The 15,144-nt window shown below is 47.2% G+C and overlaps 1 long non-coding RNA gene across 1 annotated transcript; it reads right to left on the bottom strand.

Annotated features, from left to right (window-relative positions):
- Positions 1-3,765: 3,765 nt before the first annotated feature.
- LOC125416408 (uncharacterized) lies at positions 3,766-14,770 on the bottom strand. The gene is made up of 2 exons (XR_007236884.3): positions 14,719-14,770; positions 3,766-4,105 (listed from the first exon to the last, which is right to left on the bottom strand). It is a non-coding gene; the product is annotated as an uncharacterized LOC125416408 (long non-coding RNA).
- Positions 14,771-15,144: the final 374 nt, after the last annotated feature.

The raw sequence follows: 15,144 nt of genomic DNA, 5'->3' as shown, positions 1-15,144 counted from the left end.
TTTGTAACAGAACTATGAAGGCTTCCTGCCAGGCAAACAACCGTGATCCTGGAACAGGGCAATCAGTGCTTGTCTGGATTAAATTCTTAGAATCTAGGGTGCGTGCCTACAGCCAGAGAGCAGTCTGCTTGTTAAGTCCACATTGTCAGTAATGGAGGCAAGATAGAGGATGCCTTTCAGAGTCACAGACTTCTGCTTTTTATCTATGGAATGGACCCTTCATCAACTTCTAAGCCTCTTTTTTCTGATTCCTGGGGTCCGACTTAGGAAAGATAACAATGGAAAAGCGAGACATGGTAGAAACAAACTAGCCTGGCTATCAGTCATCCAATAACTCATTCATTCACCCATTCATTCATTCACCCAACCATATATTCATTTATCCATGTGTTCATTCATTCATTTATTCATACACTTACCAACCATTCATCCATCATTCATTCATCCATGCTCCTGTCCATTCGCATACATTCATTCATACAATAAACACTCACCTGTCATCTGATACTGGACACAATGTGAACAGGTGTGATCCTGTCTATCTGGACCCCTATCCACGTGAAGAGGAGATTGCTGACATCTAAACTCAATGCCAAGGGTAACATTTGGATGTTATTTTGTTTGTTTGTTTGTTTTACATATTCTGTCCAACCCTTCGTCTTCAGGTGAACACATGCTAGAGAAACTGGAGGACTGGGAGGGTGAAGAAGAGGAGCCCTGTGCAATCCCAGGACAAGCCAAGCATACAGCATGGAGAATGAGCTGCCATGGAGATGAATGAGGCGAACTGGTAACCGTAGACATGTTCTTCAGCCGGAGAAGGGGTCTCGGCAGAGGGGAGCATCGAGAGTATCAGCACGCAGCACCCCCACCAGTGCTGGGAAAGTCATGCATGAGAGAGAGCCTCACTCACCATTGGCTGGGAAGTTAGACAGGGATCTGCCCAGAGTCTGAGTCTTAATCTTGCTACTCAGAGGGAGCTGATATCACTTCCTCTGTCACCAAGTACTGGCTTCTCGAAGTGGGCTGGGCTGGAACCGCATTACTGATCCACTGCATGCCCTGTGCTGCTACTTGTTCCAAGGGTGTGCATTCATGCCTTCCATTTGTTCCTCTTGAGTGCATGTGCATCACACTCTCCACCACAGCCAGTGGGAAGAAGCATCTCTCACGCTCCGTATACCGGTGCCACCACTCCGATTGTTGGAGTAGCCACACCGGGATTATACACCTCCACTGCTGTCTCTATAATCCCTACATCCTGTCTCCAGGAACTGCATGGGTAGGACCCACTAAAGTAGCTCTGTCTACACATTCTCCAAGAGATATTGCCCTACCATGTGTACCACATTCAAAGCCATTGGTTACAGCAAAAGAGCAGTTGACATACTATACCGCATTGCTCAACTGAATCCAAAATAGCTTTCCAGGGCTGGCGAGAAGGCTCAGTAGTTAACAGTGAATACTGCGTTTGCAGAAGACCTTTGTTTAGCTCCCAGCACTCGCCTCAGTCAGTTCATAACCAATTGGAACTTCCACTCTTGGGACTCTGACATCATCTTCTACATACTCATGCACATATCCTCTCTCTCTCTCTCTCTCTCACACACACACACACACACACATACACACACACACACACACACAATTAAATGCAAAAAATAAATCTTTTTAATATCCTTCCAAGCAACCAAGCCAAGGCATACTTCCAGATAAAACAATTGACTCTGAGAGTCACCTTATAAAGGTGGTGGAAATGATTGATCCTCCAGATGTGCACATCTTGATACCGGAAACCAAAAGTTACAGTAAAACAAGGTAACATGGTAACGTGAACCTCATCAAAGAACATACCTACTTAAACAAGGGACCTCCAAGAAAAGGATATGGGTAAGGTCCCTGATTTAAAAAAAGAGTTGAAAAAGTGATATAGGAAAGCTCAAAGAAATTTCAGAGAATAGAGCAGACAACCCGACAATATCAGGCAAGCAATTCATGCCATGAATGAAGACTTCCGCAGAGAAAGAATCGTGAGATGGAATCAAGTTGTCATCTCCAAAATCAATAACTTACAAGGTGTTTTAGTTAGGGTTTCTATTGCTGTGATGAAATACCAGACCCAAAATCAACTCAGGAAGGAAGGGGTTTATTTGCTTGCCTGTCCTGAATCACAGTCCGTGAGGGAAGCCAAGACAGGAGCTCAAACCAAGTGGGAACCTGGAGACACGAGCTGATGCAGAAGCTGTGGAGGGTGGAGGGGTGTGGCTTACTGCCTTGCTTCTCATGACTTGCTCATTCTGCTTTCTTATAGAACTCAGGACCACCAGCCCAGGAGTGCACCACCCACAATGGGCTGGGCCCTCCCTCCTCAGCCACTAATTAAGAAGACAGTTTACAGGCTTGTCTACAGGCAAATCTTTTCAGGCATGTTCCCAAATGAGGATCCCTCCTCCGAGACGATTCTAGTGTGACATGAAACTAGTCAGAGCAACAAGTTAAACAAAAGATGTGGTTGAAAGACGTTGTGTGATGTTTTACTCTTTTGGGTTTTTTGAGCTCCCAAATAAATCACATGGAGGCTTATTCTTAGTTATGAATGCCCGGCCTTAGCTTGACCTGTTTCTTGCCAGTTTTTCTTAACTTAACACAATTACCCTTTTCCTCTGCGCTTTTATCTTTCTCTATTTCTGTACACCTTTCTTTGTTTCTTTCTCCATGGCTTGCTGTGTAGCTGGGTGACTGACCCCTGATTTTCTCCCTTTCTCGTTCTCTTGTTTGCTCCTTGCTCTCTTCATTCTGGTTCTCCTTCTATTCTTCTCTCTGCCCACCAGCCCTGCTTAGCCTTGCTCCTGCCTTGCTATTGGCCATCCATCTCATTAAGCTGTTTAATACAGCTTCCAGAGTTAAACAAATACAGCATAAACAAAAGTGATACACCTGAAGATAATATTTCCCAACAGAACGTCTTGACAATAAGACTAGAGGAGACAGAAGAGGAGAAAATACAAATCTGTAGACAGGTCTTCTGAAATATCCAAATCAGACAACAGTTGAGAGATGGTAGAGAAGGCCAGGGGAAGGGCAGGGTAGGGTAGGGTGGGGAAGGGAGTAGAGAGGGGCAACTGTGGAAAGCAGTGTTATCACCTGTGACCAACCACAATCAAGTGGGATGATTGCACAAGTTCCCTGGACTACATATCTGTTCCCTATATACAGATACAGATCACACACACACACACACACACACACACACACACACACACACACACACACGAAGCATAGAATCCCCCACACCACAGACATACAAATGTCATCCATCCATACAAACACATAGCACACCCCCAACAGACACATAGACGGCAACACATACACAAAATACATAGCACCTCCACATACACAGACACCACTCACCCACACAAGCACATAGCACCCTCCAAATACATAGCACCACATGCTCGCATGCACACACATGCACACACGCACACACACACACACGCACATACACACACACACACACACACATCTGGGTAAAGACAAAACCCTGAGCATGCCCACTGTCCTACAGGTGCCCAGGTTGTTTTAACAGGCTCTTCTTCCTTCCCCACAGGGAGTCCTCAGCCATCTGCCCCTCCCTTGAGTCCCTGACTCCTGGGAGCCCACATAGCTCCAGAGGTTTGTATTTCCCTCCACAGCCGGTTCTGTGAGGTGAATTATACATCTCAGGTTTGTGTGATGACCATTCTCTAAACTAGCAAAAACAAGCCCTTAGCTTCCAAAAGCCTTTTTTCTCCTTCAGACACTATGGCTCATTCCTGGCTGCTCGCAGCCTGCGCCCCGTTGCTTCCTTGCAGTCACAGAGCCCCTTCAGGGGTCTCAGCTGGGAAGCCTCCCAGGAGCAGCTGCAGCTGCAGGAAATGAAGTCTTTGGTTCACCAGATGGCACTCTTTGCTCTGAATCTGGAACAGCAGTGTCTGCAAACATTCCCGAGACGCAATGAACTGCGTTGCCTTCTGAGTTGATAGCAGCATAAACCCAACCTGTCCTTCTTGGGCACTTTACAAACATCGCAGAAGAAGCCACGTGACATCTTTAGCCAGGTCAACCTCTGGAAATAAGCAGAAACAAGTATGAAAAGACCCAGAATGCTCTGACTGTGGAATTAGTCCCTCCAGCAAAACACCTTCCAGAATGTTCTTCCAAGTTTCCCGCGTGCCAACTCGTTCCTGTTTGCACTTGTCCTGTCGTGTGTCAGCCATGTTTTAGGACACTGTCTGAAGCAATGGCTCAATTATGTATTCCCAGGTGTGCCACCCGGCCTGCAGAAGACTAATTGTTTCTGCCTTGTTAGCCATAGGAAATAATTATGATAAAAGTAACCAGTGTTTAAGATACAAAGTAGATAGGCTGTCTGTTCTACAGGGTGGAAATCTCCGCCATTGTTTCTCCCTGTTCTGTTTGGGAACTTATTTTTTTTTTCTGGTTTTCTATTTTCTTGTTTTCTGAAATCTCTGTGAGTTTCAAGTGTAAGACAGACAGAAACTTTAAGGTCTCCTACACTGCGAAACCAAGAAAATATTAAGACCCACTGAGTAGAAACTTTTGCCATGAACTTCCTGCTGGTGTGATTTTAGTGATGGTTCTTCTAGAAGCAAGTGAGAAAAATCTAACAAAATTCAGCCCAAAGTAACACAACAAATTACACAGAGACACCTTAGAGTCTTCCCAAGGTGGCTGGGGGCAGTGTCCCTTCCAGGACGATTCAGCCTCTCCAGAGGCGTCCCCTCTTTCTTTAGACTTCCAGGCCTGAGGTCATACAGTAGCTTCAGAGGTGGAAGGGGTACAGTGAGTTCCCTGAGGGAGCCTAAGGGTGTTCTTATGGGTTCTGTGCATGCTGGGACAAGGGAGAAACGAGAGGGAGGGATAAAGGGCACCGAAAGATATAGTTGCTGCTACTAAGCAGTTATTACAGTTATGTGAGTAAGTCATTTTCTTTAATGAGCGTGATGTCACTGGACAGTTCTCTGGTGTTTACCATAAGCAGGTTTGTTACTCTGAATAATTCTTAGCTTAATTACAATAAGTATTTGGATCATTTCCATTTGTCTCTGAAGATGATTCAGTCAGGCTCTAGGACTGGTACGTTGGTTCCGATAGGCACTGATCAGGAGTCTTCCTTCATTGGGGGTACAGAGAGCCACCCCTGTCCCCAACCTTGTTCTCCATGCTCTGTGAACACAGAGGAAACCCCCATAGATGGAAGCTGAGAAGACAGATTGTCCTAATGGCCGTTGGCCCATGTGTACTCACTCCATGTCACCAGTCTGAGGGTTTGCAGGATCCCCTGCAGAAAGCAGCCCCTGACCCACTTCCACTGTCCCAGGGTCTCTGCCATAGACGAGCGAACTGCATCCCATCCAGATGTGCCCAGATAAGCCTCCCCAAGAACAGTTTCCTCCAGGCCCACTCAGTTGGCTCACGGAGTGTTCAATGGTTAGGCTTATGAAATTCTCTATAAGTTGGCTTACATAAACCGATTAGAATCGAGATCAGCTTCCTGAGTTGCCCTGCAGGTTCACGGGGAGATTTCTGGTCACCAGATCTCCCTGTGATTGCTTGGGAAATTATCAGACGTTTGGAAATGCCTCTTAGAAAGTCATTGTATGTGGAATCCTGGCGTCGTCGGATGGTTGCTAATTTACTTAAATTATCATTGTGCTGCTCTTGAAAACTGCTCGTGAGCCTGCTGTGTATCCTGTCCTGGCAGGGTCATTGCTGCCTCTTTCTATCTCCCTGACTCTCTGTGTCTTCTCCTCTCTCCTGTCTCCTTTTCTCACTTTCCTCCTATCTCTTCTCTCTCTTCTCCTCTCCCTCTCTCCCTCCCTCCTCGCTCCCTCTCTCCCTCCCTCTCTCCCTAACTCCTACCCTTACCCATGCCTTAACAGCATACCTCACACTGTTCTGCTCATTTTATGAGCACTTAATTAAATCCAGGTACAGATGATTGATGGGAAAGAAAAACAGTTGGGTAAAGAATGTAGGAGGTTTGAAAGTTTGGCACCAAGAACAAATTGGAGCCTAATTAGCAAACAGGAAGAACCTGAAGTCAGGCTCTGTGTGGAAAGCCTGCTCCACAGTCATTTGAGGGAGAAGAGAATGCACGTTCCTTACCAGATGCACATCTGAGAGGGTGTGGCTTGCCTAGAAAGGCCTAGCCCTGGCCAGGAGATGAGAGAACACATTCAAAGAGAGTATGTGTTTCAGACGCATCTGGGGAGACCGCAGCAGAGTCTGGTACAGAGCAGACAACATTCCAACCTTTCTCTTTGGAGAATGCTCTAGGATGTTACTTGCTAAGGTCCAAGGTGATCCTCAGAAGCAGGTCAAGAGAGGAAATGAGCAAACCACTGGCAGCAAGCCTGGGAACCATATTAAGTCACCTTGAGTGAATTAGCTACGACACCCCCTTCCCAGCGCACACACAAGCACATCACACCATTCACAGGCAGCATCAAGCATCTCGGCATCTGGCTCCACGGCTTTCCAGAAGACTCAGCTTTCTCTCCAGGCCAACCAATTAGAAGCATGGTTTGCACGCTCCTTTCACTGTGCTTCAGCCAGGTCAGGACAGAGGGCATACCCATCCTTCCCTGACAGCCACATCTTTGAGCATCACTGAGGACAACTTCAGGACCAGCTTCTCCTTGCTGGTACCTCTCGTCCCGTCTTAAGCAGCACCAACTCTGGGTACTCACAGAAAAGGAAGGCAGGCATGCTTTACCATAAAGGGTGTCAACAAGACCAGGGCATGTGGTACACACACACAAACACACACACACACACACACACACACACACACACACACACACACACTTCTTGAGCCAGTCTCTCTCCAGGACAGAGTAACAGGAAACGCTAGTGCTGGTGCACTAGCAAGGTGAAAGGAGACCACACCCTAGACCCCTAGATGAGCAGGGAGGAAGAAGCCCAGCAGTCAATGACTGGAAGTCACTTTCAATTTCCTTTCTTACTGCTCCCCATATCCCAGCCAGCAGTGGATGGAGATGAAGGGCAGTGGCTCCCTTACCCGTACAGTCCAGAGAATAACTGGCAATAGCCACGCTTTTGGCTTTGATGAGAGTGTTTATTGAGAATGTAGGAAGCGAAAGCAAAGGACACATAGCAAGCAGCAGGTAGAGCTCACTTGGAATAGAAGCAGAATGTCATCAACTCAGGAGTCTACAACGTGCAGCAGAGACGAGCGCAGCCACCTGCTTAGGTCAGCAGACAAAGGAAACATCATCACTTTGGGTACCGGCAACACCCACCAGAAACTATGCTGAAGAATGCACTTTCTCTCCACCGATCCACTTGCTTCTCATTCTTTTCATTCCGCAACGGGGATTTTCATAGCGTGGGATAAACAATGGTAACTCCACTTAGAAGTGGTTTCTCTTCTGTCTGTTGTCAGGGCTGCGATGGTTTCCTTACAGGGGAGCTGGACCAGCATGCCTCAGGTTCAGAATACTTGCAGAACATACATCCGTGCTTCCTGACCCCCAGAGTCCACTTTTCACTGAGTTCAGATAGGACCTGGTGTTTTTCCACTAGGATGTCCATGACATTCCCACTGTGTGCTGAGAGAGGTGAACCCCTGGAGAGAAAGAAAACCAAACCAAACAAACAAAAATCCCACTGATCTTGGTCCAGATCGGTGCCATTCTGTGCACTCACGCAGGAACGAGCAACTCCGTCATCCCCACCACAATGTGACTCCTGTGGGTGGCATCTGGGTCTCCCAGCCTGGGGAACTCTTGGATGAATTTCTCCTCTTACTGTGGAAATGCCTTTCGTGGTGGGCCATGGTCTTCCTTAGTGAGAGATGGTACCGGTCTACCTGCCCTCCATTGGTTCCCTGTTCCCATGGAAGTCACAGAAGCCACGAGTCTGAGCACAGGGAAGGCCTATAAATGCTGACCCTGGAGAATTTATTGACAATCACCTATTTAGCCCTGAGATTGACAGAGGCATAAACCAAATTAAGAGCAGCAGGTTGCTGTTATAGGCTTGGGAGTTTCGTCTCACATGCTGGTCAGAGAGACCAAGGCAGAAAAAGGCTGAGGGAAGAAAACCCTGTAGAGGGGCACCCTGCACTACCCAGAGCTGTCATGAATCAGTGGTACAGTTGAGGCTCGTGTATGTGGTTTGTGACCACAACGTGGAGGCAAGAGTAGAAAATGGGTGTGCAAGGTGTGGCCTGGGTCCTGCTAGGGGTCATGGGAGGAGTCTAGAGGCATTTAAGGGATACATAGCCATGGCTAGTTGGGCGGGCTCCTTCCTCTGGAGAGAGGAACAGTCTCTGTGCTGGAGTTGGGGCTCTATTAGTGGGAAGAGGGGCAAAGGGGAATCATGCTGGCAGCGCTGGCCTCTAGTACCTGCAGGTACACTGGGAGAAAGGGAGCAGCATCACACACAGAATGGGGAGTCCAGGGGCGCTCATGCGGGGAAGGCCAGGTATAGTGATGTGGGAAACCCGCCTGGGACACTGAAGGTCCAGGCTATGCACAGGGATCTGCAGGGGCTACAGGGGAGGCAGGAGCTCCAGCAAGCCCTGAAGACATGGGGGTAGACCCGTGGAGTAATGTCCATAGCGTGCATGGAGGGAAGAACCTCGGAGAGGCTGCAAAGCACTCAGGCAGGAGAAAGTAGGCTGGGCAGGGAGAGTAGTGGACAAGCAAGAAGGGAGGGGGGAGGGAGAGAGAAGAAAAAAGAAATGGAAAGACCTTCAGATGTGAGGGAGGTCTGGAGGGACTGACTCCGTAGAGGTTATAATCAAGTGGAGAGATGGGGCAGCAGGCCCCACTGGCACCCAGGAGACGGGAGAGCACTGGGTCCCTTACCACCCTCCCTGGCTGAGCCTGTGCTGAGGCACAGAGCAAGGTCAAGGGTAGAAATAGCTCTTGATAGCCCAGAGAGGTGCAGAATCTTATTCATGGCCCAAGAATCCTCTAGAGATTCAATGTCGCTTTTGCTTCAAAGAACTTTCCAGAGAAAAAGAACAGAGTCATCGTGAGTGGGGGCAGTTTGTATGCAATAGGCTGTCCCCATAGTGCCTGCAAACATGGAGATATCCGTGTAGGAGGCCAGCGATAAAAGAAGCGGGGGAAGCCAGCAACTTGCAATGGGTTTGGGCCAAAACTCACAACTTTGCTGGTGGCTGATGGGATTCTGATAAAGGAGAGGAAGAAAACTGGGAAGCTTGGGGCTGTGCACCTGGGATAGGAGAGACCACTGACCAACAGGAAGTGTGGGGGATACCTGCTGGAAGCTTCCCTGAAGGAGACAGCTATCTGAAGTTTGGAGGGAGGCTATTGGACACTGGCAACTTAGGCACCATCCCTTATAGACCCAGGGATGTAGCTGAGGTGTACATCCGGACCTACAGCCATGCCATAACCCTGAGGCCCCTGCATCTGCAGCTAGCACCACGTTCAGTGTGCATGTGCCATCTCTAAGCTTGTTAGAAAAGCCAGCTGTGGCCTATGCATGCCTCTGATGTATTCTGAGAACCCAGAACAGTAGTCTATTTACAAAGGCAGATCAGCCCAAAGACAAGATAGACACAGTGAGGGAGATCTCTGTGCTTTTTGGTGATGTCTTGTCATCCAGGAGTCTCCAAGTTCCTACCAGCACAGAGAGTTCTAGGAAGAGGTGTCAGGGAGAGGTGCCTGGGGCACACACCTGCGCACCTTCCTTACGTGTGTGAGGCTGGAGCCCCACCTGCATTTACTTTGAAGACATTGTCACTGCTGGGTGGGTCCCTGCTGCTTTTCTTAGCCTTCAGCCCCAGCCCTGAACTCTACAGCTTCGAGTTTAATTTCTCAGTAGCCAATGACACAGGGTACAGGGTTCTTAGCCCCAGACTGTTAGTTTAGGCACACACCATCCCCAGTCTGGAGGTCTAAGTGGAATGCAGTCCACCATACAGCAGAATGCCTCAGCCAGTGTCTTCACGGGGCTCCCGGGGTATCTGAGTTGCATTATCCTTCATGCTGTGGGGAATTCATTGCATTCTTACCTGATATCTCCTTGGGAGATGCAGCAGGAAGAAACCCAAGCCTCATGGCTGTAGCTGCCGTATTCTAACAGGACAGTTCAAGTGGAGCCAGAGGAAAAGAAGTCACGTGAGCTGCATCTTGCAAACCTCGTGATCTGTATGAGTGGTGCCTTCTGTGACATGTTGTGCATCTTGTCCTCGCAAGAACACAGTGTGATTTCCTGATTAGTGTTTATATTAACTTGACACAACCTAGTGTCATCTCAGAGCAGAGGACCTCAGCTGAGGAAAATACCTCCCAAAGAGCCACCTGTAGGCAAACCTGTAAGGCATTTTCCTCATTAGTGATTGATGTAGGAAGACACAGCTCATTGTGAGTGCTGCCACACCTGGGCTGGTGGTCCTAGGTTTGATTGGAAAGAAGGGTGAGCAAGTCAGTAAGCAGCACCCCTTCATGGTCTCTGCATCAGCTCCTGCCTCTTGTGTTGGGTTCCATCCGTGGCCAGTGGACTCATTTTGGATATGAAAGTTGAATACATATTTTCCTTCCCAAGTTGGTTATGGGGTTTCATCACAGTGATAGTAACCCTGACTGAGACATCATCACTCTACAGGCTTCTTTAAATTGTATGGAACACATCAACCACGCATCAACCTGTGTGAGCTCCAGTAAGTGTCCCAGCCCCGCAGATGATAGCATGGGCTCAGCCTACCCTACCAGTGCTGGTCCCACTCCACCCTGCCCAGCTTCATCTTGCTCTCACCCTGCCTGGCATCAGTTCTGCCCTATCCTGCATGACCCTTTCTGTGTGGTGAAGTCACTTCTGATGGTCCCTTAATTAATCAAACAAGAAGTATCCCCCACCCCACCACCCTGCAAAACAGAAACAAAAGCAAAAGCACAGTATCTTGTCAGAGATGTCCAATGATAGCATGTTTTAGCAATGGTTAACATATAAACATATGTACAGGTAAATCTTTGCACTCAATCATTAATATAAATAAAAGTGGAAATTATATAGGCTCAGGGTTAGAACACCAAACAAGTAAAACTGCTTGCCTAAGGAAAGCTTTGTATTTCTGGACTCTCTGTGTGTGTGTGTGTGTGTGTGTGTAGTGTGCCTGCATGGTACCTGTAGGTGTGTGAGCATGCTTGTACATGTGTTTGCAGTGCACCTGTCTGGAACCTGTGGGTGTGTGAATATGTGTGTGCATGTGTGTTTTCCATGAACCTATATGGCCTGTAGGTGTGAGAACATGGGTGGATGTGCACCTACAGTATACCTGTGTGGTACCTGCATGTGTGAGCACATGTGTATGTGTGAGTACAGGTCATTCGTAATGTGGCTGCGGTATCATATACTATGTGATGTCTGGGCTTTAGCTCCTGTATTTGTCATTTTGAAAATTAGAATGGCAACATTGGCACCAAAAGGTTCACAGTTAGTGTACATACATGTATTTTTCTATCCTATGTAGGTTTCCCAAAATTAGTCTAATCAATTTCTAAAAATTCATTCATATTTAGGCAAAAATGCAGACTGACAAAATGCATGTGTGGTTCTAACTAATGAAGAGAAGATGATGGAGGTGGCGAAATCAACAGAGTGGGCAAATATGAAAGAAGGCCAAGAAGCAAACATGAAACCCTACAGAGACAGAAAGTGTCGGTTGCCCAAGCATGAGGACCTGAGTTCAATACTCATCACCCACACAAAAGGCCAAGTATGGCAGTGCGTGCCTCTAATCCCAGTACTGGGAGGTAGAGACGGGAGAATCCCATGGACTTGACGAGCAGCAAAGCTATCCAAGCAGTGAGCTCAGGGTTTAGTGGAGTCGCTGCCTCAAAGGATAATGCGGAAGGAACTGAGAAACTTTTCATCTAACATCGAGCAACCTCTAGCCTCTCCATCCACATGCACCACACACACACACACATACACATACATACACAGTTCTTGGGGGACAAGGTTTGAAGTGTATAGGCTGACTTGTCTTCCAGCCCAAGCTCTCTCTGCTTTCTGACTGCCAACACAATGGACCAGTGACCTCCCTATCTGACCTGTTGCCTCCCCACCATGATGGGTGGACTGACCTCCCTTGAAACTGTGAGCCGGACAAATCCCTCGCTTTGAATCACTTCTGCTAAGTATTTTCGTGAGAACAACAAGGAGAGTAACTGACTCAGTGTGCCATGACCGTGAAGCCATAATTGGGGTAACCCAACAGAAGTTCCTGCCTATGGCTGTAGAGACAGGAAACAGCTCAGGAAGAAAGAACCTGTCCCAAGCCTGTCATTTGTAGCCCCATCGCCTCGTGCAGAGTATATTGGTTACTTTGAGGCTGCTGTGATATAATACCATGATCAAAGGCAATTTAAGAAAGAGACAGTTTATTTTGGCTTCCAGTTCTGTGAGGTAGGAGGGCTGGAGGCATGGCAGCCGGCAGTAGGCGTGGTATAGGCAGGGGCAGGAAGCCGAGAGGCTGCTTTATATAAAACGAGCTCAAAACAGAAACAGCAAACCAGAAGTAGAAAGAGACTATGAATTCTCAACTCCCACCATTAGCGATATACTTCCTCCAGCAAAGCCACATGCAGTAAACCTTTCCACAACAGTACCACCAACTGAGGACCTGGTGTCCATGTTAGCCAGTGGAGGGCATTCTTATTCAAACCACCACATGGGCTGTATTTGAAAATGACAATAAAATCTGTTAATCAAAAGAGATCTATCAAATAGACCTGAGACAGAAACCGGGAAGAATAAACAAAAAATGAGAGGCAGTGACGTTCCAGAAGGTACTTACCAGGCTTGTAGGAAAGACATCAGAGAAGACATAGAGGTTAGGGAGGCCTCTGTCCTAGGCTGCTTCTCTGTTGATTTGATAAGCCCCACAACAAAAGCAACTTAAGGAAGGAAGGGATTTGTCTTCACTGTCTATGTCCCAGCCCATCATGGAGGGAAGTCAGAGCAGGAGCCAAAGCAGACACCATGAAGGAATGCTGCACACTGGCTTACGATCAGCCTTTTCCTGGGGGTGCCACTGCCCAAAGGAGGCTGGGCCCCTCCACATCCATCTTCATTCAGAACAGTTTCTCAAAGACGTGACCACTGGCTAGTCTGATGGAGGATATGTTTTCAACTGGGTTTCCTAGTCCCAGGTTATGCTAGGTTGTGTCTAGTCAACACTGAACTGTAGCTCAGGTAACCTGACATTCTCATGCATCAGCAGATGGATACTAGTAAGATGATCGTATTATTTAAATGATCAAAGCAATCTACAGATTCACTGAATCCCAACCAAAATTCCAGGGACATTCATCACAGAAACTAGGATTGGGGGACGGGCAGGTTCCTAAAATGCATGTGGCATAATCCCAAATAGCCAAAGCAACAGAAACAACACCAAACGTTAAGGTGAGAGGTATCTAACCAAATTTATATTACAGAGACAGAGAAGCAAAAACTACAGCCTAACAGAAATAAATACATAGTCCACTTGAACAGAAGACTCAGAATCAAACCCTCGGAATTATGGCTTTTGGTTCTGGGCAAAGGTTCTGGAAGGAAACCTTGGGGGAAGGATAGCCTCTCTAGCAAATGGTGCTGGTACCAAAAGTGGGCATCCAAAGAAATTTGTCTTAACCTTCTGTGTCCTAGTCCATCACTAAAGGAAATCAGAGCAAGAATTAGAGCAGAAACCATTGAGGATTGTAGGTCATGGATCCCTCCCTGTCTTCTGTTCAGTCACCTCTCCACACAGCACAGATCACCTGCCTGGGATCTGGTCGTCTGGCTGAACTGGGTCCCTCTCTCACATTCTGCATTAAAAAAAAATCAAATCAAAATGGATCCACGTCTTTAATGTAAGAACTGGAACTCTTGACCTAGTTGCAGGAAATAGAAGGAATTTGAAGACGCAGACAGTCAAGAGCTTTCTGGAAAGGATATGAATGGTTCAGAAGAACAAATTGACACATGGGATTTCAAGAAACTAAAAGTCTTCTGGGCAGCAAGATCAAAATTCAGCAGAGTGAGGAGACAGCCTATGGAACAAGAGGAGATCTCTGTAAATACATATGCACCTGAGAGGATTAGTGTAAAGATTATGCTAAGAATTCAAAAAAAACCACTATAAAGACCAAAGCAATTAATCCAGTCAACAAATGGGTCCATGAGCTAGGCAGCTCTCAAAAGAAGTGCAAATGACCAGTAGAGTCTTGAAATGTGCCCTACATCCTTGGACACCAGAGAAAAGCAAATCAAACCTAGAGACTGGGTCACACCCCAGGTAGAATGAGTCACCAGTAAACAGTAAACAAATATGGAAAAGAATGCTAGGGGAAAGAAAACCTTTTTCTCTGAGGGTGAAAATGTAAATTAACAAAACCATTATGGAAAGACTTAACAACAGAAGCAATACCAGGTGTCACAGACCCACCACTCCAGGTGTGCCTCAGGAGGACCGTATGTCAGCCCATCCCAGGGACAGACACACATCCGGTTTTTGCAATACTGCTCACAATGGCCACAAAACAGAACCTGTCTAGGTGTCTGTCAGTAGATGAATGGGTTTGTGGTGTATGTGCATAAAGGACTTTGATTCAGAAGTAAAGAAAAAAATACTTCTAATTACAAGAAATGGACAGAACTGGGGATTACCAGGTAAACGAAGTCAGTCAGCACCGTGTGTTTTCTCTCTCACAGGAAATCTAGGAAGAGGAAAAGAAGGGTGTAAAGTTAAGTGGGAAATGCCAAGATGCAGAAGGGGAAGGGAGACTCGTGATAAAGAGTGAGAGACGTGACCATGTGATCGAAGGACGTTATACATGTGGGTGGAAGCGGCAACGTGAAACCCCTCATTTTATACAATTAACATGTGTGGCTATAATCTGAAACAATCAAACAAGAACACTACTGTGATAAATGCTTTCACCTGGCGGTGCTGTGAGGTCATCGAGCTGAGATACCCCAGACGTGGAGGACGGGCATCATCTAAGTCCATGCTCATGAAGAGCCTAAAAAGTCCGTCACACAGAGTACATTTGTGATTGCCAGAGGCTGTGGGGGACATGGTGAGTCACTGTT

This window comes from Myodes glareolus, chromosome 15, assembly GCF_982192425.1.
Source record: "Myodes glareolus chromosome 15, mMyoGla1.1, whole genome shotgun sequence".
Lineage (NCBI taxonomy): Eukaryota > Metazoa > Chordata > Mammalia > Rodentia > Cricetidae > Myodes > Myodes glareolus.
The sequence above is the reverse complement of the archived record's forward strand: the minus strand, read 5'-3'. Positions and strand labels throughout refer to the sequence as shown.